An 876-nucleotide genomic window follows, 5' to 3' on the forward strand; every position below is an offset into this window, starting at 1 on the left:
TTGGTAAATGCTGTGTGTGCTGACTGCTCTACCAACCCTCTCTCCCTTTCAACATCCCTCTTCTTAGGCCTCCTTATACCCTAAGACACAAAAATATTAAAATTTGGCCAATTAACAACCCTACAATGGTCTCTAAGTGTTCAAGTGAAAGGAAGAGAAACACGTCTCTCACTTTCAATCGAAAGCTAGAAATGATTAAGTTTGGAGAAAAAGGCATGTTGAAAGCTGAGACAAGATGGAAACCTAGTCTCCTGCACCAGTTAGTCAAGTTGTGAACACAAAGGAACAATTCTTGAAAGGAATTGAATGTGCTACTCCAGTCAACACAGGAATGATAAGAAAGTAAAACAGCCTCATTGCTGGTATGGAGAAAGTTTGATGAGTCTGAATAGAAGATCAAACCAGCTACACCATTCCCTTAAGCCAAACCCTAATCCAGAGCAAGGCTCTAACTCTCTTCAGTTATATAAAGGGTGAGAGAGATGTGGAAGTTACAGAAGTAAAGTTGGGTGCCTGAAGAGTTTGGTGCATGAGGTTCAAGGGAAGAAGCCTTCTCCATAATGCAGTGCAAGGTGAAGTAGCAAGTGCTGATGGAGGAGCTGCACCAAGTCATCCAGAAGATCTAGTGAAGGTAACTGGTGAAGGTGGCTACACTAAACATATTTTCAATGTAGATGAAACCACCTTCTATTGGAAGAATACACCATCTAGGACTTACGTAACTCTTATAGCAAGGAGCCGTCAATACCTGGATTCGAAAGACAGGCTGACTCTCTTGTAAAGGGCTAATGCAGCAGGTGGCTTTGAGTTGAAGCCAGTGTTGATTTACCATTCCAAAAATGCTAGAGCCTTTAAGAATTCTTCTAAATCAACTCT

The sequence above is a fragment of the Trachypithecus francoisi genome, unplaced genomic scaffold (genome assembly GCF_009764315.1).
Source record: "Trachypithecus francoisi isolate TF-2019V2 unplaced genomic scaffold, Tfra_2.0 Contig00030, whole genome shotgun sequence".
NCBI classification, from domain to species: Eukaryota; Metazoa; Chordata; class Mammalia; order Primates; family Cercopithecidae; genus Trachypithecus; species Trachypithecus francoisi.